The sequence below is a fragment of the Artemia sp. Qi Xiang Cuo genome, chromosome 21, assembly GCF_049724085.1.
Source record: "Artemia sp. Qi Xiang Cuo chromosome 21, ASM4972408v1, whole genome shotgun sequence".
NCBI lineage: Eukaryota > Metazoa > Arthropoda > Branchiopoda > Anostraca > Artemiidae > Artemia > Artemia sp. Qi Xiang Cuo.
In genome coordinates this window covers 53753364-53779087 of record NC_142814.1, presented here as the reverse complement: position 1 = coordinate 53779087, position 25724 = coordinate 53753364, and the positions used below count along the sequence as shown (strand labels likewise).

General features: G+C 37.0%; 1 long non-coding RNA gene across 2 annotated transcripts in view; it reads right to left on the bottom strand.

Annotated features, from left to right (window-relative positions):
• The window catches only part of LOC148939739 (uncharacterized), a 93979-nt gene that overhangs the window by 46615 nt on the left and 21640 nt on the right, over nucleotides 1-25724 (bottom strand). The window contains exons 3-4 of one of the 2 annotated variants that reach the window (XR_016143541.1): nucleotides 22163-22314; nucleotides 17851-18254 (exon numbers count right to left, since the gene is read on the bottom strand). This is a non-coding gene — a long non-coding RNA (uncharacterized LOC148939739). Of the gene's footprint in view, nucleotides 1-17850; nucleotides 18255-22162; nucleotides 22315-25724 lie in introns of those variants that run through there. The other variant, XR_016143540.1, reaches the window with a different exon arrangement.

Here is a 25724-nt window from a genome sequence, read left to right as displayed (position 1 = left end):
TTTTTTGAGGATTTTCCAAAACAGCGATACTGCACAGAGAATGTGGTAGAGCGACAGAGTTGAAAAGTTTCGAAAGAAGACGGTGGTTGAATAGAATAACCCAATTCTACTTTCAATGTGACCAATTAATAGTTGTCGCGTGTACATTATTGATGATACAAGGGGAAGACCGAGGTAGGTGATAGGATCTACTGGCTTGATCCTACTATTTCTGAGAGGAATATAGCCAGGCGACGATTATTTCCAGTTGAAGAATACAACTTTGGACTTTTCAGCAATGAACTGAAGACCTAGTTTTGCATACTTAGATTGAAGCGTTGCGAAAATCTTCCTAAGGCACTGGATAGTGCGGCTCAAATTCAAAATGTCGTCTGCATAACCTACGAGAGATAAATCAAAACCGACAAAAATAAAAGATGTGGTAACAGCTGACTGTGCATCAAGAACTCCATTATTGAAGAATGAAATGGAAAAAACAACACCTTGACGGGTACCTTTTTATACGTTGACAAAAATTTCAGGTGTTGGTGAGTAGGCTTGGAAGCCGTCAGCTTTATATAAAAGGTGAAGTATTATGCGAACTTTAAGACGAGAAAACATGTTTCGAAGGGTTCTGATATATGAAGGGCAGGGGGTTTCACAAACAAATTTTTTTCCAATCACCCGGCAAAGGTGTTTAAAATGTGAGGTTTGATGTTTGTATGCAGTGAATTCTATATTATCAGACCTGTACCGTTGTGTGTTAGCTGAATAAAAGCATTGTGTTATAGCCAACCTGTCTACAATTTTAATTTATTCTCTCGAATATTCCCAGCTGGTACGCCCTATTATTCAGGTCCTAGCCTAAGGCACGTTACCAAAGTTTAATTTCCTTAGGACTATAAGTATCTCCCCCATAAAGGGAGAAATATAGGCATCAACTGCAACTTCACACTAATACCTTATACTAATACTTTACCACAGCTTGTGGCAGTTGGAAAAAGGACTAACACAAAAAAAGATAGGACTAAACAAAAATTGTATATTGAAATAAAATGGCTTTACCAGATGAATAAATGGCTTCCTTATCAACGGTGCTTGAAATTGCATAAATATACCAGAATACGCGAGAATTTCAGATGTCGATGAGTTTATCAAAAAATTAAAAATGTTCGACGAATTAACAGAGTCATTTGACGATAAGGTCAAAGAGCAATGCGGTGCAGCTAGACTAAAGGGAAGACTCCTTAAACCTTTTGAGACAATTAAGGAAACAGAGCCTAATGACATTAAAACTCTAATTGAGTCTTATAAAACAAGGTTCATAGAAACGAGTGTTTCCGAGAGGCTAAGAACAGAGGTAGTGACATTCAATACATCAACTAGTATCAGGGAATATGCAGAAAAAATTTGTCGGTCTGTCTTCTCTTAGTTACAGAAAGGTGGAAGTGACAAGACGGTACGAAAAGTACAATTACATACTTTTACGCAAGGGTTACCAAAAAAGCTATTAAGACTAATATTATCACGAAAACCAGAAAATCTAAAGCAGGCTATAATACTAGTAGAAACAGAGGTAAAAATTGACGAGGCCATGAAAAAGTTTGACCAGATGTCAATTATTAGCACAGGAAACCAAGAAAATGGAAGGGGGCAAAAGCGTGTTAGCTTTGGGGAGCCAAATAGTGAAACAAAAAGGCGCGAGGAAGATCGAAATCTCCCACCATGGACTGACCCCTCCCCATTTGACGACCAATCCCATGGTATTAGATCCTTAATGACTTGGAATACCAAGTATTATGGACACCAACTTCCTCCTCCCGAGAAAAATTGTAGAGTAAATAGTGGCAGGCCAAGAATATACAGAAATAGCTATAGACCCCATGCGGAAGGGCAAATCAACCAGCAACATAGGATAAGATTCAATTGTTATTATTGTGGCATACCGAATCACTATGCACCAGAATGTTCGAATAGAACACATAAAGAAAGCCCGGGATATAAAACAATACACCAGTCCTGAACAGGGAGGGGGGCAGAAATTTAAGAAGGCAGGAAACAAATAATACTTGGCAAACACCAAATAATAGTCCTGAATTTAGGCCTAGAAATCAAACATCGTTTTCGAGTAACATCGTTTTCGAGTAACATCGTTTAGCTAGTGCTTTTAACCTAGGTTGATGTGAGATAAAATGAATTGAAATAGCAAAGTGGGCGGAGTTTTGTTCTGTGAATGCGAACAAGTTCTTTTTATGTAAGGAGTCTGCTAATTAATGATTACGCATAAACAGAAGTCAATTTATTAGCTGAGGGTTCCAATGCGAAGATTTGAGGAGTTCCTGTTTGGCAATTTAAGTGTTAGCCGTGCATTAACGGCTTAGCGAACTGCACGACGGTACTTACGTGGATAAATAAGAAGTACTTTTTCCGGTAAGAATATTCTAATTTTTATTTAATGGTTTGTGATGACGAGGAATAAGCGTAAACGTAAATCAGAGGACCAATTTGGATTGGTTTCGCATGACAAATCTGGGCATTCATCTTCAACGCATAAGTCAATAAATCGTGCTTCGATCCAGTCATTAGCGGGCGATTTCTCGAAAATTCTTGAAATTGTAACGGAGTCTCAAAGTACATTAAAATCAATTGACACGAGATTGGCTAATCTAGAAAATCGAGCAATTTCTGTGGAAAATGCTCAAGCTATCTTACAATCCAATGTTGCTCAAGTTGGTAAAAATTGCGATGCAGTAAATGAAGAAGTAATTTCACTAAAAACGCAAATGAATATTGTATCCACTGAAGCAAAATATTACCGTGAAATGACGTCTTCGTTGTCGGCAAGATTGATGTCAGTGGAATATTTATCTACAGAAAATAACATTATTGTGTGGAATACGGTTTGTGATGATGTAGCTACTGCTAAAAGTTTATTTCAAGAAATATGTGCCAATGGTTTAGAATTAACAAAGGTTCCAGAATTTACAACTGTTACGAATAAAAAAGAGCAAAAGTTTTTCAACGTGAATGTTAAATCACGCGAGGCGAAGTTGATGATTATACGCAATGGGGAAAAACTTAAGAATAAGACTTTCGGTTTAAATACAGTCATGAAAAATGTTTACGTCAGCGATGATGCTCTATTGAGTTTTCGTGAATCGCGGAAGAGACTCTAAGAGACTAAATCTAAATTGAATAGAGAGTATTCCAGCTTGGGTCTCTAATATTGTTACTCCCTTCATTCAGATTGAGAGAGAAGGTGTTGGAAAAGTGAAATAAATATATGTATAATGAGCCAATACCAGGCCTACTTGATTGTTGATTCTAGCAGTTCATTTTGTTTTGTTTTGATGTTTAGAGTCATTTTTCGCTACTATAAGATGAATTTTGTATTCGTGGTTAGCGGCACTAGCACAAGTGTGTGCCTGATGAAGAAAACCAATTATATTTTTCCTCGATTGCATTATCCTGTATTTTTTAATTTGAGTGAGATTTTTCCCTTTTTATTTTCCATGAGTTTTTTTTTTGTTATATTGTATGGGCAATGGGTGCAGCGGCGGGGAGTTTCTTTTGTACGAGACGGTGGAACGTGTTTTACTGTCTTGTATGGAGGGTTCCATGTTGTTGTACTTATTGTTTATGATGAAATGGCAGGGTGGTTTTCTTCGCTATTTATGTTATGTTGTATCTTTTTATTTTGTATTTTATTTATGATAAATTTTATTTTTAATTTATTTTCTCTTTTTTTCAGTTTTTTTTCTTTTGTTATTGATTGCGGCGCTGTTGGATACTGGAGATGACTTGTGGTTGGTGTAACTAGAGTTAATTTTTCTCTAAGTTTCCTCGTTTGACTCCAAAGCTTGTGTCTTGAAAAAAAGAGTTGTATTATGACAATAATAGATTGAAAAAACTTGAGAGAAATTTGTTGAGTTGGAGGATTCTGGGTAATAGGGTCTTAAATCCAGATTAGGATGAAGGAACAATTGAGGATTTTCCAGTGGTTAAATATAAATTTCCACTTGATATTGGAAATAAATCTACTATGGGTCAGCAAAGTTTGAGCATTTTCCATTTGAATTGTCAAGGTCTTTCTAGTTCATTTAATTTTATAACCGAACTATGTAAGTTTTCTGAGTTGGATGTGCTTGCATTGAATGAAACGTGGCTTCGTAATCATACAATTAGTCTACTTGAAATTGATAGTTATGACTGTGAGACGCAAAATAGAGAATCACGATTACAAGGTGGATTGGCTTTATATTGCAAGAAGAATATTTCAATGAAAATACGGAATGATCTACGTGTGAATAAAGAGATGGTTTTTGAATCAATGGTGGTTGAACTTTGTAAGTCAGGAAAATTTTTCTTTGTGGTGGTTGTTTATCGACCTCCATCTGGAAATGTGCAGGAATTTAATGATTTGCTGGAGCGGCAAATGGATAAGTTGTCAGGTTTAAATCGCTCATGCTTTGTTTGTGGAGACTTTAATCTTGATCTATTTTCAGTAAAAGTAAACCCGAGAGTTCGTGATTTTTTAAATGTTATGTTGGGTTACGGTTTAAGACCGACAGTTAATATATGTAGTCGAGTGACTTTGCGCTCAGAATCACTTTTGGATAATATATTTGTTAATGTGAAGTATGATTTTGCTGATGTTATTTTGAATGATGTCTCTGATCATTTTGGTGTTCTTGTTGTTATTAGAGTTTGGTGTCCCTACAGCTATGAATATACCACCACAAATTTCTGCATTGAAAATGGATGCTGAGGCTCTTAACATATTCAGAAGAAAATTAAAGAACACTCCATTTGACTTTTTAGAAAGTAGTGATCTGCAAGTGAATGAAAAGTTTTCATTGTGGTATTCAGAAATAACTAAATTACTAAAAGAAAGTTGTACAGTTATTAAAAAGCCGGCTTTTTTTGTCACCACTAGAGAAAACTGAGTTACTAGAGGACTGATGGAGGCGGTACCAACTCGAAAACTTCTATATAAATATTCTGTATTCTCTCCTGAGGTGAAAGTGAGATTCTATAAGTATAATTATGAACTCAATAAACTAATATGAGAAGCGATACTTAAGTATTATTGAAATGAGTTTAAAAAAACTGCAGGTAATCCCAGGCGAACGTGGAGAGTAATTCACTCTGTTCTCAGCCCTTCCAAAAGTTCAATTTTACCTGAAAATTTCAACACTGATGCTTCGTTTGTAGATAATATGTGTGACCATTTTTCTATTGTTGGTAAACGGATAGCAAACTCCACAACAAAATTTTCTGAGGATGGTACATACCACCAGTTTTTACCCAAGGAAAGTGATGTATCTGCATATCTGAAACTAGTGACTGCTATTGAATTACGTGAATTACGTGCTGGTGAATTACCACATTGTGGAACAAGAGAAATAATGCTTCGGGTGCTGACTTCCTTTCATTGCATGTACTTAAGTATGTTTTCTCGGAAATATGCGACCAGGTTTGTGTTCTATTTAATATGTGCCTAAAAGTTGGTGTTTTTCCCGATTTTATGAAAATTGCTAGAGTGGTTCCGCTTTTTAAGGACGGGGAAAAAAGTTTGCCGAATGATTATAAGCCTATTTCATTGCTGCCAGTTTTATCGAGAGTTTTTGAAAAATTGATTAGTGGCAGGATGGTTGATTTTCTTGAGAATAAAAAGTATTTTAGTAAAACTCAGTTTGGATTCCGTAAAGCAATGTCGACAGATCAAGCTCTTCTTTTTCTCACGACTTTTGTGAACGATGCTCTGGACCAAGGGTGGAAAGTTGCATCTATTTTTTTGGATATTGTGAAAGCCTTTGATGCAGTGGACCATGGAATTCTTCTGGTGAAGCTGAGGAATTGTGGTTTTTGAGGTATTTTTTATCGTCTATTGGAATCTTTTCTCCAGGATAGAAGGCAGTTTGTTAGTGCTGGTGAAATTAAATCGCAAGTTAAAAGTGTTGGATTCGGTTACCCTCAAGGGTCTGTTTTGGGGCCACTACTGTTTCTTATATATATTGATGACCTGCGAAATGCTATCAATGGACTGTCTTGTGTTAAAATGTCGTGATACTGGAGCATCAAAATCTATTTTGCCTCATTTTGCTGATGACACGCATCTAACTGTTGCTGCAAAAACCGGGGAAATACTTATACAGAATTTTCAGACTGGCATGTTAAACATTGAGAAATGGATGAGGGTTAACAGACTTCAGCTAAACCATGCAAAATCCCATTTTGTAATGTATGGGAGAAGTAGCAATTACTACCGTTGGATTGAAAAAATACAGTTACGTGAAAATATTCTGCCTCGGGAAGTTTCGACAAAGTATCTAGAGGTGATTGTTGATGAGTGCCTTAACTTCAAAGAGCACATTTCATGTGTTAGTGGCAAAGTCGCCAGAAATGTTGGGATGATGAGGAAACTGAAGCTCTTTTTTCCGAAAGACATTATGAGATTGCTTTATTTTTCTTTTGTTCACCCATACCTTCTATATGGTGGTCTTGTGTGGTCAAGCACGTTTTTAATTCACCTTCGTCCCCTTAGAAGTTTGAAAAATAATGCCCTACGTGTTTTAACTGGAGATAATCATAATATGTCTGTTAGACATAGATATAATCAAGTAAATATATTACCGATGGCTGGATTATTCCGTTTTTATAATGCTCTTTTTATGTTTAAATATACACACGCGTTATTACCAGAGTGTTTTAGGGAAATGTTTACAAGTGGTGTTAATGTTCATAATTACTCGACATAGAACATAGAACATCAACACTAGTTTGGCGACCTCAGGTTATTTACAAAGCGATCTGTTTTTTCCATAAGACATGTTGGCCCTCGGGTATGGGAACCATTAACGCAGGCAATTTCAACAATTGATGAGCTAAATGAATTTTGCAGTAAATTAAAAGGACAGTGTTTGTCTACATATGAGTTTTAATCCTTGCTGGGCGAATTTTCTCTCAAGTGATTGTGACACTTTTTTTTGGGAGGGCAACGAGGAGGTAGAATAGAATGAATGATTTTTAGTTTTGTCTTCGGTATCCAATTAGGTCGTGAAATTATTAGAAATTAATTTATTTCGTTTATTTTTATTTATTTATTTTCTTCTTATTATTATTATTTTTTGTACTTTTTTGGGGGGGGGTCTAAGGCTGGCTGGTAGTAATTGTGTATGTAGGGTTTTGTAAAAGGTGATGTGTACCCATACAAGTTTAATAAACTTCGGGTTTTGTTGTTAATGTGTTTTTTTTTTAATAAAACCTTTTTCTCTCTAAAAACGATAAACAACACCCAAGGTCAAAATAGTAACACCGGAGAAAACTGGGAAAACCCTGAAAACTTTTGGTCAAACAGTGGGCATTTAAACGGAGAAAACATTTAAACGGAGTGGGCATTTTAAACGTTGTTTTAAAATTGAGTGTTTCCAAAAATTACCGTGTTTACTTGATACGGCTGCGTCTAAATCATTAATTCAAGAGTAAGTTTTTAAGAGGTTTCCTCCTAGTGTAGAAAATCACAAAAGCAGATACTAGAATACCCTGACATCAGTAACAGGTCACAAGCTGACAATTTTGGGGGAATGTCTATCAAAGTTTAGCACAGGGGATAGAGATATAACAGTAACAGTGATAATATGTATACAGTTACCATTTCCTTGTATTCTAGAATTACATGCTATAAGAAAATATGGGATCGTATGGGAACCCCTAACTGATAAAATAAGCAAAAGCCAGCCAACCGAAACTAATAGGCAAGATTGCATAACAATAGATAAAAATAGTGACAATTCGGATTATAACTAAAAAATAAACAGGAAAATCACAATAGAAGGGGGAACAACAGCTCAAATACTATCAACATTAAATACAAAAGAAGAAAAGAATAAAACAATGGATGCCATTATAGGGGGGTACACCCTCTAAGAATATCCCACATTTTTTGTGGAAAATCAAATTATTAAAATTGAAAATGGTATCACATATTTAAAATTATCAAATCTAAGTAATAAAAAAGTAAAGCTAAGCCAAATAGCACTAGGATCGGCGGAGAAGACTTCAAATGCAGAAATAAAATCACTAAGCAGCTCAGAATTAAGCGTAAATTTTACTAGCCACGAGCAAATGTCGTCGAAACCGCAACCGGAAGAAAGTATGGAATTACAATAACTGATTTTTTGCAGCAGTTTAATTTAGTAAATTTACCGGAAAATATAAAAACCCAGGTGGGAAATATTCTTTGGGACTTTAGATGGACATTACCAAGACACAAAGCGGACAACGGATTAACTCACTTAATCACGCACAAAATACAAACACAGGGCCCTCCAATTAAAAAATCCCCGTATAAAACACCTTATCATTTAAAACCATGGCTAGATGAAATAAAAATAAAGGAAGAATAGGGTATAATTACAGAGAGTATTAGCGAGTGGTGTTTTCCACTGGTAACAGTCAGGAAAAAAGACTATAACTAGAGATTATGCATATATTTTAGAGCTCTATATGCAGTCACGGTAAAGGACGTTATGCAATTACCACGAATTGAAACGATATTAGATTCCCTGTGAGGTTCAAAATACTACACTAGTTTTTACCTGATAGCGGGATATTGGCAAATAGCCTTAGACCCAGAAAAGAAGCACAAGGCAACAGTAATCTTAGACGATGGAAGAACGTTTACATTTGAACGTATGCCTTTTGGCTTATCATTTAGTCGAAACTGCTTTAGTCGACTAATGAATTTGGTGTTAAAAGATAACGAATCAGAAATGAAAAAAGATACATTGGCTTACTTAAATGATGTAATTTTGTTTACTGAAAACTTAGAAGACCATTTAATTGGACCTAGAAGAATGCTGGAAAATTCAAAAAAGTAGGCTTAAAATTAAAATAAGAAAAGTTAAAAATAGTAGTACCAAAACTAATTTTTCTGGGACATCTGATAAACCAAGGTGAAATTTTGCCAAATACGAAAAATTTACGGTCATAAAACAATTACAACCACCAAAAGATAAAAAAAGCTGCAGATCAGTGTGTGGATTGTTAAGTTATTTCCGACGATATATTAAAGATTATGTGACAATAGCAAACCTTTGACAAACCTTTTAAAAAAATCAGGCAAATTCGAATGTCAACCAGACGCGATAGAATGGCTGAATGAGCTGAAAAGGCAATTATTAAAGGCACCAATACTTAAACTACCATATTTGTCACAAGACTTCTGTTTACAGACAGATGCTTCAACGTAAGGAATTAGGGCTATATTATTAAATATAAATTCTGAAGGGGTAGAATCAATAGTCCAGTATGCCAGCAGGTCACTGACAGTGACAGAAAGAAAATATTCAACGGTTGAAAGCGAATGCCTAGCAGTTGTAGTTTTAACGGAATATTTTCGCCAATTTCTGATTGGAAAAAAGTTCATTTTAAGCGTAGACCAAAAATCACTAATTTGGTTACATACGATGCATAATACTTCAGCGCGGCTGACAAGATGGAAACTACGTTTGGAAGTATATTCATATACCCCAATATATATAAAAGGACGTACTAACATTCTACCAGATTATTTATCACGGAACCCAGACATGGAAGGAAATTTGACAGCCGCCGTCCAAGACAACCTGGTCGCAATGGAAACATTATCCAATGGAAATATTTCGAATCATCAAGATCAAGATGGTTTTTGTTAAGCCATGAAATCCTTTTTACTAAACGGAACTGAGCTGCCGGGACACTTCAAACATTTTTTAAAGGACTTAGATAATTTTGATCTGGATGAGACTAAAATATGTTCATAAGATATTACAGAGCGCCACAAGAGTATAGAAAATTTGAATTAAAAATTATTCCAAAATTGCTAGAAGGAGAAATTTTACAGATGGCACTCGCAACAAGGGGCTGTCCCATGGGAGAAGCAAAAACTATTGCTTGAATAAAATGAAATTTTTATTCTCCAATAATGTACTCAAAAGTAAAAACTTTCATACAAGGCTCTCAAGAGTGTGCCAAACAAAAGTCGCCCCCAAAGACGCCTAAGGCAGAAATAGGTCAATACCCAATCCCTTCAGGGCTAGGAGAATTAATGTCTATAGACATTTGGGGAACAAGAGGAAGTATACCAGTTTCTAGGAAAGGAAATCGATGTGTATTAACCATAGTTGACCATTTCAATTCATATTTGTACGCTTTCCCAATTAAAGACGAAAAGGTCATAATGCCCTGCACAACTGAAGACTCAATTATACATCTGCATGACAAAGGTGAACCCGAGCTTTTGCACTGTAGCAAAAGTTTTAGTCAACCGACTGTTTTTGGAAAAGGGGATTTTCCCGTGAATTTTACTGAGTGACAATGGGCCATGCTTTAGAGCAAAATTATTAGAGGAAATTATGGAATATTTAGGTATAATACGCTGGTATAAATCCTCATATAGGGCGTCAGCTAATGGAAAAATTGAACGAAAAAATAAAAAATAAGCTTATACGCTGGGAATACATGCAAGACAGAATAATAAAAATTGGGATGAGCCTTTACCTATCGTAGTCCTTGCAATCAATACGGCTTATTCACGTTTTCTTAAGGAAATATCATTTTTTTAACAACACTTGAGAGAAGATAATTTCTTAAACCACATTGGCCTCACATCACATACAGAAAGAAAAAACGAGCAAAAATGGGTTTTTTTTATAGGCCAAATGAAAGTACTGAAAAAAAACGCAACAAAGCGAATATTTCGAGAGGACAAACGCCGCTCTTCTTCAGCGCGAAACGAAACAATGTCTCCAAAAACAAACACGGAAAGTCAATGTGAAAAGAACCAAAAAACCCAAAAATTTTAAAGATGAATAAAATTCAATAAAAGCCAAAAATTAAAAGAATTAAAACCAAATACCTAACAACCATAAAAACGAGTTACTGATCCTAGTCATTGTTATATTAATTGTTTTTGCCTAAATAACGAGACGTGGAATTGCCTGCATAACGAGATGTAGTGGTGTTATTGCATGGTTACACACTCATACGTGCTGCAATTCAAATCACGAGGAAGCAAATGATGGGATTGAAAAGAATTAAAAAGAGTCAAATAATTAACTCAGCATACAGGGGCTGAATGGCCATGTGGAGTTGGGGACACACTTCAGAGTGCATTTATCCCTATTAATCTTTTCTGACCTGAAACAATACCTTTGATCCCTATTGGAGACAAGCAGGACAGATCTGTACAAAAGAAGTAGATCCTGAAACACCAACTGTTAAACTTGAGGAGTTGGAAAATGACACAAAATACTACATAAGTCTAAGAGCCCACAACTAAATAGGGCTCTCCAAATCGTTGGAGATTTTAGTCAAAACTTCAGTTGGTCCCTTGGAGACTCAGTTGGTTGTCCGGTCAAACGATATCCAGAACATCATAATTGTTTTACTGATCATAGGCATTGTTATATTGATTGTATTTGCCTGCATAACGAGACATGGAATTGCCTGCATAACGAGAAGTAGTGGTGCTATTGCATGGTTACACGCTCATACGTGCTGCAATTCAAATCACGAGGAAGCAAATACTGGGATTGAAGAGAATTAAAAGAGTCAAATAATTAACTCAACACTCAACATACAGGGGCTGAATGGCCATGGGGAGTTGGGGACACACTAAACAGTGCATTTATCCCTATTAATCATTTCTGACCCGAAACAATACCTTTGATCCCTATTGGAGACAAGCAGGACAGATCTGTACAAAAGAAGTAGATCCTGAAACGGCAACTGTTAAACTTGAGGAGTTGGAACCTGACACAAAATACTATATAAGTCAAAGAGCCCACAACTCAATAGGGCTCTCCAAACCGTTGGAGATTTTAGTCAAAACTTCAGTTGGTCCCTTGGAGACTCAGTTGGTTGTCCGGTCAAACGATATCCAGAACATCATAATTGTTTTACTGACCATAGTCATTGTTATATTGATTGTTTTTGCCTGCATAACGAGACGTGGAATTGCCTGCATAAGGAGACGTAGTGGTGCTATTGCATGGTTACACACTAATACGTGCTGCAATTCAAATCACGAGGAAGCAAATACTGGGATTGAAGAGAATTAAAAGAGTCAAATAATTCACTCAACACTCAACATACAGGGGCTGAATGGCCATGAGGAGTTGGGGACACACTACACAGTGCATTTATCCCTATTAATCTTTTCTGACCCGAAACCATACCTTTGATCCCTATTGGAGACAAGCAGGACAGATCTGTAAAAAAGAAGTAGATCCTGAAACGGCAACTGTTAAACTTGAGGAGTTGGAACCTGACACAAAATACTACATAAGTCTAAGAGCCCATAACTCAATAGGGCTCTCCAAACCGTTGGAGATTTTAGTCAAAACTTTAGTTGGTCCCTTGGAGACTCAGTTGGTTGTCCGGTCAAACGATATCCAGAACATCATAATTGTTTCACTGATCATAGTCATTGTAATATTCATTGTTTTTGCCTGCATAACGAGACGTGGAATTGCCCTGCATAACGAGACGTAGTGATGCTATTGCATGGCTACACACTCATACGTGCTGCAATTCAAATCAAGAGGAAGCAAATACTGGGATTGAAGAGAATTTAAAGTCAAATAATTAACTCAACACTCAACATACAGGGGCTGAATGGCCATGGGGAGTTGGGGACACACTACACAGTGCATTTATCCCTATTAATCTTTTCTGACCCGAAACAATACCCTTGACCACTATTGGAGACAAGCAGGACAGATCTGTACAAAAGAAGTAGATCCTGAAACGGCAACTGTTAAACTTGAGGAGTTTGAACCTGACACAAAATACTACATAAGTCTAAGAGCCCACAACTCAATAGGGCTCTCCAAACAGCTGGAGATATAAGTCAAAACTTCAGTTGGTCCCTTGGAGACTCAGTTGGTTGTCCGGTCAAACGATATCCAGAGCATCATAATTGTTTTACTGACCATAGTCATTTTTATATTGATTGTTTTTGCCTGCATAACGAGACGTGGAATTGCCTACATAACGAGACGCAGTGGTGCTATTGCATGGTTACACACTCATACGTGCTGCAATTCAAATCACGAGGAAGCAAATACATGGATTGAAGAGAATTAAAAGAGTCAAATAATTAACTCAACACTCAACATACAGGGGCTGAATGGCCATGGGGAGTTGGGGACACACTAAACAGTGCATTTATCCCTATTAATCTTTTCTGACCCGAAACAAAACCTTTGATCCCTATTGGAGACAAGCAGGACAGATCTGTACAAAAGAAGTAGATCCTGAAACGGCAACTGTTAAACTTGAGGAGTTGGAGCCTGACACAAAATACTACGTAAGTCTAAGAGCCCACAACTCAATAGGGCTCTCCAAACCGTTGGAGATTTTAGTCAAAACTTCAGTTGGTCCCTTGGAGACTCAGTTGGTTGTCCGGTCAAACGATATCCAGAACATCATAATTGTTTTACTGATCACAGTCATTGTTATATTGATTGTTTTTGCCTGCATAACGAGACGTGGAATTGCCAGCATAACGAGACGTAGTGGTGCTATTGCATGGTTACACTCATACGTGCTGCAATTCAAATCACGAGGAAGCAAATACTGGGATTGAAGAGAATTTGAGTTGTTCGCTAGTATCCGTCGATGGCAGTTCATAATTTTTTGGATTTTGTGCAGATCTTGGATATTGGCGAATAACTCGCTTTTGTGGTTGTTAGGTATTTGGTTTTAATGCTTTTAATTTTTGGCTTTTATTTAATTTTATTCATCTTTTAAATTTTTGGTTTTTGCTTCTTTTCACATTGACTTTCCACGTTTGTTTTTGGATAAATTTTTGGATACGTTTGGTTTCGCGCTGAAGAATAGAGGCGTTTGTCCTCTCGAAATATTCGCTTTGTTGTGTTTTTTTTTTCAGTACTTTCATTTGGCCTATAAAAAACCCCATTTTTGCTCGTTTTTTCTTTCTTTAAGCACTTGAGAGATCCTAGAAATTGTATGGATGAAATAGAAAATGATAGAATATATTACAATCTTAATCAATATAAACCAGAAATGGTTATGCATATGAAAAAGGCTATGGAACAAGTTAAAGACAATTTGGACACTTTACCACAGCTGGTGGCAGCGATGGGATTCGATCCCACGCCTTCGAAGAGACTGGTGCTCTACCGACTGAGGAAGAAAAAAATTGTAAATTTGAAGAGACTTAACAGTCATGAATCTAGAAGATGCCCTTCAAAATAATGTAATGCGAAGGGTACTTGCTGTAGTTTAAAAAGGAAAACAAAATTCTGGGAATCCTTCCAATAAATCACTAGGCTGTTTAGGTTGGCACTTTTTCATATTACCCCAAAGGTGACATACTACCCTGCACAACTGAAGAATCGATTATACATCTGCATGGCAAAGGTTAACCCGAGCTTGAGACAACTTGCATATTTACAATGGGAAGGCCTGCATCCATAGGCACTTTGATAGCACAAATCACCTGTAGTGCTTCATAGAGGATAAATAATTATCCACCTGATGTAGCTGTATATGAAACTAGAGAGCGCACTGACATTGTGATAATGGCCATGTTAGCGGTAGTAAATGCAGTCGAAGAATTTGAAAAATATCACGTGCTTGGAACCAACTGTGAGCATTTTAAAAATTGGTGCGGCTTCGGCAGGAAAACATCAGAACAAGCGCAAGTGGGCAATGCGCTGTGGGCAGTTTTAAAGGGCATCAGAGAGGCAGTTTTAAATGGTGGGCGTCTGATGATTCAATGGGAAGAAGAGGAAAAAAGCCTGAAGGAAAAAAGCCTTGACAATCTGCATGCGCATACTGTGTTTTCAATTTAGTTCAAATTTCCCCTCATATTCGGTCAAATTTTCAAAGCCAAAATAAGCCATAGTAAGACTAATTATTGTTTAGGAGACTTGGTCTATGCACACAAAAACAAACTAGAAGGAACAAAAAAGTTAAAACCGAAATGGGATGGACCTTTCAGAATTGTACAAATCCTACCAAATAACATAACCTATTTTTTAGAGCACCAGTATAAAGAAAAGGAAGAAATAGTACACTATAATAGAATGAAAAAAGGATTTTTCTCAAAACCATGGAAATCAGAGCCGATTTTTTCAGATGAGGAAATAGATGAAACAATTGCACCAGTATATTGCGCCCAGGTATGTGTCCCCTAAGCATAGCAAGTAACGCCAGTTCCGCCCTCCTGATTGCTGCTCCTCCTGTTCCTGCGCCTAGGCATTCCCTTTCTTCCGTGTCGTTTAAGTAGCAACGAAGTATCTCCTCCTCCTAGTGCACCTTCCCTTCATAGCTCTATCCCATCAAACAATTTGGATAGGCCAAAACGTGTCTCTGTTCTCGCAACTTCTGTGTCCTCTTTTAATTTGTCCTTCTTAAGCACATCCGAGCAAGCCAGTACATATGGAAATCTATCATTGCAGACAGAAAAACATCGTTTCGACAACTGCAGCTGCAGTTCCAATAGTTGCGCTAACTGCGTAAGGTTTATACAATGTGGATGTTTTAGGGAGAAAAGAATGTGCAATCAAAACTGCAATTGCACAAACTATGAATATTCTGAAAAAAAAAATTTTAATTAATGGCATCCTTTTGAATCAAAAGTGAATTATTACTATTTTATATATTTGCGGACTTGGTCAATTAAAAAATTCAGTTTTGAAAAAAAAAAAATTTCTTTTTTATTTCCAGTCATGGCGTAAAGGTCAAAGCTACGAAAATTGATTATTATTGCGCGAGCATAGATAATCAACATAGCTTGATTTTGAACTTGATAACGGATTGCGTATTGGTAATTCGGCGCTTTTGGTAATGAACAATTCTTGATTTTTGACTTGATAACCGTGCGTGAACGAAAATGGGCCATTATAGTTACGTGTATTCGCCAGTAATGAACTTTATCGAAACGTGTTTGCGACATACAAATATTGCTAAAGACTTTGTAATATGCACCGGAGGCAGGTTTTTTTTCAGAAAGAAGTTATCAAGCAAGCACAAGAGCTGTTAATTAAGCTGCTCGTAGGATTTGATGAAAAGCTGATTAAAGAAAGACGAGCTCAAGTTGGAAGAGATATTCTGCTCGGCGATATTTACGATTGCCTCAAGACAGCTGCCAATATTCCCGAATGGAAATACCGGTTTACTATCTGGAAAATCTCGGAAATGCCTAAAGTTCCCCAGGATGTCTTGACAGCTCTGACTGTTCACGTAAAATAGTGTACCGATAAACTTGAGTCGTTCATTGACCAGTGCGTAGCCTCTGCCCCACTCCTGGTGACTGCCCCCCTCCCTCCTGCCAAAATGAACTTGAACCGAGTTTTCATCGGGAACATCCCTCTTGATAATACGGAGTCGTGTCTCAAGCAGAAGGAATAATTGACTAACCATGTTGGGAATGACCAGATTCAGAAAATAGACTTAGTGAAAGGTGGTATAATGGCATATTTGAAATCAGATGAGGCTGCCCAATCCCTTTCAAGTGCCCTTGCCAGTAAGCCAGATCTGAAAGTAAAATATCGTAAACCCATCTTTTCCAACATAGCAAAATTCGTATCCCAAGAGACAACGGAAAATGACATTCGAAGTCACAACCCAAGTGTAACTGAAGCTCGGAGATACGGTAACTCGGGCAGCGTCAAGTTGCTATCCTCTGGCACATACTCTCGGGACAAGGCCCTGAAACATGGAATTGATGTGGAATACACTCATCTTAGAGTGACCGAATACAGAGAAGTGCCAAGAAGGTGCTATAAGTGCCAATCGTTCGATCATATAGCTAAAGACTATACTCAGCAGATGAGGTGCCCCCGCTGTGCCAACCCCCACGAATCAACCAAGGACAACCCGTGTAAATCCCAATCTGTGAAATGTGCACTCTGCCCTGCCGGCAGTAATGACCACCCCTATTATAGCCTTCGCTGTCCTGCCGTAAAGAAAGGTATGCTAAAGAATAAACAAGGAAACAAATGACAGATCTGTCCATTTTTTCACGTAACGTATATGGTCATAATGCAGGAAAGCTCGATTATATTCGTGTTCTGTGTTCAATTTATAAAGTCGTTTGTCTTCAAGAGCACCTTCTTACCCGTGATAATTTCGGACTCTTGCAGCAATATCCGGGCAAATCCGTATTTATTCTCTAAGCTAAGCGTCGTTGCACTCAAAACTCAAACAGATTTGGTAACTAACAATTTAATACTTTTAAACCGCTAATATTACAGTATAACTAATAGTTAAGATAAAAATCTGTTTTCTCACCGACCCTGAACTATCAGGACACAGAATCCGAGTAGGCGCCGCCATCTAAAAAGAGGACAGGTGAAGATTTTCGATTTTTACGGCATAACTGTAGAAAAATCATTTCATGTGATAGAATAGAGAAAAATTTCATGATCAAAATTGGAATCTTAAGTCCACGAAAAGGGTAATCTTAAACATTAACACTACACATATAACCACAAAATATTTACTGAGAAGGTAACTAAAGCACTAAATATTTCCGCTTAAACGAGCGGTCTCTTGTCATTTCCTCTTTTTCAAGTCTTTCACTTTTTGAAGCTAATAGCCTTTTAATAAGTAAATTCAAACATAATGAACGTATCTTACTGAATCAACATTAAATGAATTGTTGTTTATCTTTCTTTTTTTACACCAAATTCCATTTTTCTGCTTCGATCCGTATACAATACAGATGTACAAAAACTGAAGGTTGTAAAAATTCAAATTGTCAGTGACTTATGATAAATTTAGCTACCATATCCCGTTGAGTCTGCCGTTGTTTAAAGATTTTAACATCGATCCTAGTGATTTTAATATGGCTTTTCATTTTGAGCCCAGATATTTATTTCAAATTGCCAGGCCTTCATAAGTTGGTGGAAGGAAAAGCTGTTCGCTTAGTCAATGGTACCAGGGTTTTTGTACCATTTGAACCTAAAACCGCTTCACCTACTTCGCTGGATTTTGAATTCCAAGCTATCTACACGAAAGGATGTGACAAACTCTGGAAAATAATATATAATGATGGCCAATCATTACGAAACGTCTCACGTCTCAATGCCAGGTAATGGTATCGACGCGTTGATCTGCAGAGGCAAAGATCCATTTTGTACTCTTGAACGACTGCCGAATCTGGGTTTACAAAGAATTTGCATGCGAAGAGCGAGCCAATATTTAAATACTGTGGTATTATTTGGCGGTTTCTCCCATAGATGGTCCATTGAAGCTGCCTGTGAAGTTGTGTGCAATTAGTAAGTGTTGTAATTTCCAGCTCCTATAAAATTTGTATGAATGAATTTTTTTATCTATGAAAAAAAAAAAAAAACGGTCATCCAGATCTTTCCGCCTAAAATTTGATAGTAAAGAATACCAACAAAAGGCAATAGACAGTCTACATAAAATTCACTACGAGCGGCTACCTATGTCAGAATTTAAGTTCCTACCCCCTCAGTGTTACAAATGCCAGGCATTTGGCCACACTGCTGCTAACTTTTGAATTCAGACAAATACTCACAGTGTGTTGGTACGCATTTAAAACTCTAAAGATACCCCTGCCAGCTGCCCCTGAAGTGTGCACTCTGTGGTAACACTGACCACCCGTGCTAAGTGCCCTGTAGCCCAGAAGCTATTAAAATTAGTCGCTCTAAAAAAATCACTACCTGGAACATGAATTGTTCAGTGATTAATAAAAGACCTCTTCTGTGTCAGCTCATGGGTGAATGTGATGTGCTATACCAACTGGAACATTTCCTATCGAAAGAATGACTAGACCTGGTGCAACTCAACGGTTTGGTTAAAGTTTTCGGTGTTCCTGCAGTATTTAGTGGGAAAGGAAGACCGTCAGATGGTGTTGCTCTGCTTGTTCGTTCCAAACGTCTGCCCATACCAATTTTGTCTTCTGATTCTTTTGTGTCAGTTCAACTGCTAGACGTTGCAATTTTTTCTGCATACATGCCAACTGATTACCGTGACTTAAATTCAGAGCGAAAGTTCAGCATAGCGTGCAGTAAGCTTGCAAATGCTGTGGCAGAATCGCAGAAACAAGGCCTTACTGCTATTGTTGAAGGGGATATGAATTGTTAGCTTAGTTATACTAAGAGTTCTAGGATAGAGATCCTTAATTCTTGTCCTCAACTGAGTGTACTGAACAACGACCTGGTATTTACATATATACATAATAGTGGGTCTACATCCAACCTTGACTTTTTCCTCTCAAAATAAAAATTAATTATAATTTACCACTCGTCCCGTGTTAACAATGCAATCAGTGTTTCTGACCACTTACCTGTGTCGAATACGTTCCGCGTTGGCTCGAGTAATCCTTGCATTCCACTCAAGAATAATAGCTGCTGGGTCGTGAAACAAGAGTGGGAAAAAATTTATGTTCCTACCTACCATTCAGTGTGTGACAACATATTTTCTAAAATCAAAGTGCCTTACTCCCTATTGCAGCCCAGATCAGGCTTAAGTCAGCCTGTCATGCAGTTGTCGCTGACTACCTATTGCTCTGAAATCGTGCACGCGTTGAGAGTTGCGAAAACGACGACTGTGCTTACGAGAAAAGTGCGGAACGGATCCGAAACACCAAAGTGGAATGAAAACCCCAAGCTTCGTGAAGCCTGTCGTCAGTCACAATTTTGGTTTCAGCTGTGGTGTACAATGGCAGGCCTAAAGTGGGAACAGTTAATGAAATTATATTGTATACGAAACGCAAATTCGCTAAATTTTTAGCTCAGCATCGTGCTCGTATTATAAAAGAAAACAGTTCTCGTATCGATATCAACCTCTCCCTGGTTTGGAAATTTGTGAAAAATAACAGAAGTGATAAGCGTTTCGACCCTCCCCATACAAGCCCCTCGGAGAAAGAGTGGACTGACTACTAAACTGCTGAGTTCTCTGCACCTGATCCTCAGCTTAAACAGGCTTTCGAAAAGGAACTCGACAAATGGCTCTCTGAACCTACCGTAGGTGCGGGTTTTGTAGAATCCTTCTCCAGTGTTAGTGATGCCATCAATAAAGTAAACAACAAATATTCAAAGGAAGATGATAATATCTGCGGCTAACATCTAGTGAATGACAGTCCGTTGCTATTTGAGCACTTAACTCTACTATACAAAATGATTTTTTCACGTGGTTTAGTGCCCGATTCATTTGTGTCGGTATCATCACTCCAGTTTAAAAAAAAAAGGATCCATCTCAGTGCAGCTCACATAGACCAACTACTGTTGCCCCGGTTTTGTGTAAAATCTTAGAAATTCTGGTTATTGAGGAAATAAACCGAGTGTTTTATACACCCAACAACCAGTTTGGGTTCAAAAAGGGTAGCAATAGAGAATATGTGCATCACCTCATCTGTAATATTCTCCTTGAGTGTGATTAAACTGTTGAACCTATCATTATTGCGGGTTTAGATGTAAGTCGAGTGTTCGACTCTGGTCTTCATAGTTGCATCTGTTGTTGAGTGCAAATTAGCGTGGTCTTGACAAGTCGGTAGTCTTCACTTTCCGCAATTTGTATCGAAAACTTAAAGTGAAGGTCAAGATTAATCTACCGGGTGGGATGAAAATTTCCTCTAATATTATCCCAGTCCAAAAAGGGATCCGTCAAGAATTTTTTCGCCACTTTTTTACAATAACAGTATAGTTGAAGCTCAGCAAGTGGTTAAGCCTAGTTTTCTGTATCTTGGTCTAGATCTGTCATTATTGAATTACGCTGATGATATTCTGAATTTAAGTCGTTCTTTTTCCCGTTTTGAAGAGAATTTTGCGGCGCTGAAAAGTTCATATCAGAAAATTGGTACGTTTTTCAGTGAGTCTAAAACAGAGTTTATTTTGTTTAATCGAAAAGGAAGCGATCCGGCCCCCGAAGTAATACTCGGTAACAAAATAGTAAAACCGTCATCAAATACAGTGCATCTTGGTCTCCCTATTGGTTGGGATGTTAAGTCGACACGTTCTTTATTAGTCGATGATTTTGTTAGCAAAGTACGTAAAGCTAATGGTATGCTTGTCTTTCCAAAAACTTCATGTAGTCCACAGAATCGGGCCCAGCTGTTTTCGGCAATGGTTACACCACATTTGCTAGTACTCTCTCTTTTTGGGCTCTTTTATCTGATAAGAATAAACGTTCTTGCTTCTTCCGGTTTTGTAAATTTCTCTTGCGAGTGCCTTTTTGGAAGTGTAACACAGCGATTAGTAACCGTTTCAATATACCCGTACACGGTTGTTCAGAAAAGAGTAGAGGTTACATACGAGCTTAACGGGAAATGAACTGTACGATGCTTTATGATATTAGTGTTTATTTGTTGTCCTGTATATATACCTGTGCGTTTTTTTATTTGTTATTGCTCTTATTTTCTTTTTTTAGTCCACCAGTGACGTTTTGTCTGTATTTAGCGGGAAATAAAATTCATTCATTCATTCATTGGAAAACGATATTCTTAACTCATCATTTATTACGATGAACGTGTTTGAAACATCCTGGACAAAAAGCAAGGAGATTTACTTGGAAAGAACAGGGAATAGGCTAAAGGACTTGCAAACTAAAAACAAGTACAATTTGCCAGTGCCCTAGGAGAATTTCATCCTCTCGTGCGTTTCATGACTAAAAAAAAACAGACTTTACACTAGTTCCTTCTTTCAATAGCAAACCTTATTAAAAAGACTAGAAACCAATATACAATACCAGTAGAAACAATAAATTCCAAGATAATTTTGACAAAATACGTCTAACTTAGTCATTCAGTGGCTGTGTCTATTTGGGAACTTTTGAACACTATCACATATTAAGTTTTTCACATTCATCATGAAGTGAAACTACCTTGTTAAATGGCTCGTCTTAGCCATATACAAACATATGCTAAATAAATAGCGAAGAACAAAGAGTAAGAAGGAAAAATTCACATTGTTGAACCAGTAAAATGACGCTCACTCATAGTCCGGCTCCTCTTCTTTAATAACCTTATTATTAAAGTTTTCAGAATAGGTCTTAAATCTTTCACAGAGGAATTTTCGTGCAGAAAAAGAAATTTCTGAGGTAGACATATTCTTCCATTGTGGCACTGCATTACTGGAACTATAATTTGAGTTCAATTTATCCAACTTTGACATGAGAGATGATAAATAATATTGAAACGTACCTCAAACTTGGGCTAAATCTCGCGTGTTTTAAGTGCTAGTACCTTCAGATGGGAAATGCCACCTTGAAGGATTCCTGCTTTGGAGTTCTGCTGTTTTTTTCTCTGGAATATCCAGAATAGATGGCCCTTGACGAGAAATGACTTTCTCTTCTCTATAAAATAAGAAGGAAAGCATTATTTTCCTCTGAAATAGCAATTTACTGCATATAGGGTAAGGAAAGCCTGTACCCAAATGTGTTTGGAGGGTTGCAATGAAGCAACATGATTCTTAGAGATAAGACGAACCAAAAAAAAATAATAGACTTCGACAACATCAGACTCAAAACTTCTTTTCTGTTATTTCTAAAAAATATAGGACTAAAATAAAATCCTCAGGTAATTAAACAGTTTGTGAAAAGTGATGCCGCTTAAACTGTTGCAGGTTTTGCTAATGAATCTTGGACCATTTCGAGAGCATGACTAAAGCTACTTTGCATTCATGTTACCGTAGTTATTCCAATTGAAGCCTTTCTTAGCATTATATTAAATTTACTTTCTAAAAACTCCTTGCGTTCCAAACATCCCAATAACACAAATGCGTGAGGATAAGTTACTTCTAGGAAAAACCCAGATTTCAAGAAGAGTATCTCAGTTAGTAATCAATTCATCTGATTTTAATATTCATGTTTAATATAGTTTATTCAAATTTAAAATATCTATTCAAATTCAGATACCCAATTTTTTTTCAAATTCACAACAATTTATATGTTTTAATTATTGGCATGTCAATTAATTAGACTTCTCAATATGACAGCCTTGCTTAGGCTCAAATCTTTGTGAAAATTCGTAGTTTATTTCAAAGATAATTTAGTCTCACGAAAGTGTGATTTACCTGCATCCCTATTTGAAAAAAAAATGTCAAATATTTTTAGTCAAATAACTATGGTAAGTTATATTCAGCTTTCGTTGATTGAAACATTCAGCTAAAGCTTAGTAAAACCAGGATCAGACGAAAACCAATGGTTTTAATTAAGAAATCTAAACATTCACTTTTTGCTTTAGTTTTTTTTGCCAAAAACTTTGAAACAGCGTTGGTGACCCTAGGAGGTGTGTATATGTCCCCCTCTAGGGACCATAAAATGTTTTATCCATGATCCAACACGAGCCAAATAGCAAACTTGTCCGTATTTTGTATATTTATATATTTGTATATTAATAACTGACATATTTTAGACTACGTTTTACTCTTAGTTCAAACGTAAAGTATTGTTGTGAACCAAAGTCAATTAATTATTTTCATTACCTGAATCAATTCACGAACCAAAAATTAACACCAAAACCGCAATAGGGCAAAGCATTAAAAGATTGTCTTAAGTGATTCAAATACTAAATTTTTTCTCCTATCCACAAATTACTTAACTAACTGCATAAACTGTCGTAATAAAACTACTTTATGTTTCAGATTTATGATTAATTGAACTTAGAGATAACGGACGTAACTTAGGGATATCAGGTTTCAACATTCCAACGGTTTTTAATACAGACATTAGATATAACTACTAGATTTCTAGAGCATATGGAATCGTTGGATGGTTATGTGTTTTGATTACTTTTGAAATAGCCGAAGTACGATTGTGGAAGCATGCAAAGATTGTTGTTTGTACTTTAATCTTTCCCTTTATAGACATATATTAGTGAAATAGGAGAATATTCTAAGAAACCATTAACACCCTTTACAGTACCATACTGTACTGTCGTCTTGAAGAGAACTTGAATTGGACTTGAATTAGACTTGAATGGAGTAGTATAGCAGCGTAAATGACACAATTGAACGCTTTACCAACATCGTGCCCGGCTAACACGAGTTTCACCTGATGCATCAGCATCGATCAATTGGTACGCGACAACCGACAAAGCGTGGGCACAACCGAGACGTGGGTGGAATCCAAATTGGTAAGGTGGAACATAGCATTTCTCGTTCAGATGATCAATGAATAGAAGTTCGAAAAGCTCACAGAAGGTAGTAGCCATCGTTATAGGGCGGAGAGACGAGCTGGGGGTGGCGAGCTTACCTTTCTTTGGAATTGGAGTGAGATCTCCAATCGAGAAAGAAGAAGGTACAACTCCTTGGGTAACAATCATCTTTATCAAAAGAGCGATATAGTTTACCAGCAGCTCGCTTCCAGGCAGAATAAACATTATTCGACGAAGGTTCTAAAAAATTGGATGCTTTGGGTTTTGTTGGATCAGAGCCTTTTTCAGTACAAATAACTATCGAACTTTCAAACTTTCAAATAACTATATCACATGTTATGTGATTCTGATGGGGTCACGGAGAAAAGAAACAAAAAGTTGTCTCACAAGCCAAGTATGACTCAGGATATGAGAGCCCAAAATGGAGAAAAATCCCGTGAATTCGAAATATACCAAATTTTGACAAAACAAGCTGTTGATCCTGTAACTTTTGAGATGACTTTACCGTGTGTGTTGTTCAGACAATCTGTCTTTCTATCTTTTGGATCTGTTTCTTGCATGGTTGAGCCAGCTGGCGTTTATGTCACAACTCAAGAGATGGGATCATGACAGTCTGACTTTCGACCTTTTGGATCAAATGTTAACAAAGGCAAGATCTTTGACAAAGAACGAAAAAGATACATTCATACATCCAATGCTTTTGCAGCAGAACTAAATGATCGTGGCAAGGACAGAAGAAACAAGGACATGACTCGTGTTGAAGAAAAAGAGAAGCTATTAGACCCAAGCATTGCAAAGCTGGGATCAAAAAGAACAGAAAATGGACTTCGTAATAAGTTTTACAATGCAATAGAAAGGTATGATAATAATCCTAAGAAATTATACACAGATGGTTCTTTCGAGTTAAATGAAGCAAGTGGATGTTCGATAGCCAGTCCTCGCCGTTAAAAAGTAATATACATAAGAACATAAAATATAAATTCAGCTCAAACCGAATATGAAGGAATATTAAGAGCATTGGAGGTAATTTCAAGCCAGAATTGGGGATCTCACGACTCAAAGTTTGCCTTAGATTCTTTGTTGCTGCTTGTTTCAGCTGCTTAGACTCTATAGTAAGCATAAAATCTCCCAAGAAAGAGGTGCTGGTAAGACTACTTCAAGACAAACTTATAAGAGACTTAAAACGGCTTAAAACCCTATGGTTGTTATAGGTGACTGAGCATATCTGAATTTGGAACAATGAAATGGCAGATACGGGAGCTAATTATGCAGCAACAAGAATGCAAAATAAACTCGAAGTTATTAAATATTACAAAATACAGTCTATGATAGACTCATAGACTCATTTATTTTATAAACAACTATCGTACCCGTGGCCGAAGCCGTAAATAAATGGAGCTGTTTAGTACATTGCATAAATCTGGTCACTGACGGTTTAAATAACTGACAAAAAAAGGCAAAAATGAATTGCTCTGTCGGGTTGTTCGACACTTTGGCGGCACTAGTTGATTTTTAAGGCGGGTGTCGGCGGTGATGAAACTATCAAAGTCACTCTTAGTATTTACTAGACACAAAATTTCATCAAAGAAGTGGCTCAGAGAAGTGGTTA